Source organism: Corvus brachyrhynchos, unplaced genomic scaffold (assembly GCF_000691975.1).
Source record: "Corvus brachyrhynchos isolate BGI_N302 unplaced genomic scaffold, ASM69197v1 scaffold26, whole genome shotgun sequence".
NCBI lineage: Eukaryota > Metazoa > Chordata > Aves > Passeriformes > Corvidae > Corvus > Corvus brachyrhynchos.
Genome location: NW_008239324.1, coordinates 3,088,530 through 3,090,443, shown reverse-complemented (window position 1 = coordinate 3,090,443; position 1,914 = coordinate 3,088,530). Strand labels below are relative to the sequence as shown.

The 1,914-nt window shown below is 39.7% G+C and overlaps 1 long non-coding RNA gene across 6 annotated transcripts in view; it reads right to left on the bottom strand.

Moving 5' to 3' along the window:
• Window positions 1-1,114: 1,114 nt before the first annotated feature.
• Window positions 1,115-1,914, bottom strand: part of LOC108448360 — a 149,678-nt gene continuing 148,878 nt past the window's right edge. For all 6 annotated transcript variants that reach the window (XR_001864256.1, XR_001864253.1, XR_001864252.1 and 3 more), the window contains one exon: window positions 1,115-1,914. This exon is cut by the window's right edge. This is a non-coding gene — a long non-coding RNA (uncharacterized LOC108448360).

Here is a 1,914-nt window from a genome sequence, read left to right as displayed (position 1 = left end):
ACAACTTCTGTATTTTTTGTGCTTTTTGCCTACATTCTTGGACTTGTTTGTCAAGCTGAGAGGCTAAACATTTTAGAAGCTTCGTAGCCAGGGATCAGTGTGCCCCAGACCCCAAGGTCCTCTCCAGAACACATTCTGTAAACTAAGATAGAACCATCAGGGGAAGGTTCCTTGGGGAGGGGGGCTCACTTGAGCCTCTCATTGGGGAATCTTTGATAGATCTGCTAATTAGTAACACCTCTAATGATATACCCGATCTTTTGGATTGGTGATTTGTGATGTGCATTTCAGTGCATTTGAGCAGGACATGTGCACCTAAGGATCCTTAAAATAAATACCAAGGTAAAGTCCCATTTCCCCTTCTAACCATGTTTAACTCTTGATTTTAAGACCAGGAAAAGGCATCACTCCCCTCCCATTTTGTGATTCATGGGGGATGTTCTGTAACACACGCAAACAAATCTGATCCCTAACAAATCTCTACTGCTCACTGACATGATGTGCAGCAAGCTGGGATCACTCATTTGGAAAAGAGATGGAACAATTAACAGCCCACAGTGACAGGGTCAGGATAGAGTCCAGATGTTTTTAAATGCATTTGAATAAAATTTCTTTTTCCAGGGGGAAAAAAACCAAAAACAGGTAACCATTCATACCTCTGTCACGTGCCTGTTGGAATCATCAGGACAATATGGCCCTGTGTTTCTGGGAAGAGGCTGGAGCCCAGTTCAGCCACCAGGCTGGTTGTCAGCAGTGCTGGGCCAGTCTGTGTGCAGGCTCCCACCAAGGTTCCTGACTCTGTCTGCAATTACACATTAGCAAATGGCATAACCAGGTGGGACATGAGGGTTGACAGGCCAACAGTCTTTTTCACATTCCCACAATATGATAGAATGTAAATATAATCAAAGCACAGTTTGCATTAGCACCAGTGGTGAAAAATAGGATGCCAGCATTGTCTAGCACAACAGCTGTTCGGCATCTGAATGAAATACTGTATCCAGTATTCACCCATCTCATAACATGATTTTTGTAAGTCTCAGAGGTCACCTAAATACATTTATTGACTTCATTATTTTTATATAGGGAGAAAAAATTGATGGTGCTACAGAGCTGAGCAAATAACTCACAATAAAATCTTTATTCAATATATTTCATCTTTTTTTACTGTTCCTGCAACACAATGAAATTCTTACATTTAACCATTATCTAAAAACACTATCCAAGAATTTCTGCAGTAAATTTTTTTATGCTACAAGATGTTCTTGGAAAGTTCAGAGTGAATGTTTACCATTACAACTGTGTGTATTATTTAGATAAACCATGCAGCAGTCTTTCTGACTTTCTCCATCTGACTTACACAATTCATAGTACAATGTGACTTGTGAATTTACTGGTATCTGTACATGACAAATCCATGAACAGTTGGTTAGAGTGGCTCAGATTCTGGGACTTGTCAATAATTAATTTCAAGGGGAGTAAAATTAAAAGCAATTTGAAAGGATCACATCCCAAGTTTCCTATCCAGAGGAAACAGAGACCAGAAAATGTGACAGCAATGCACAAATCAGAGGTTGATTAGTTGTACATATTCTAAAATAAAACTCCCTGTGGCATTTTATATGAGAGCCTGGATATATTTGGTGGCCTTTTTTTATTTAAAAAAAAATATATTCCATTTCACTGAGCAAACCATTTCACTCATATCCTGAGTGGGAGACAGCCAAATCTCCTCAGATGCTATCAGTTACCCCTGGCCCCTTGGCAAAAATCTGGTGACACCTTAGCTGATGAATGTATGAAAGGAGAGAATATAAGTAATATTCCTGAAACCAATACTTTTTGCATGAGAAGTGCAGCCCGTGACACACTCAGGTAAGGTACATCATTCGGATTGTTCAGCACACAGTATCA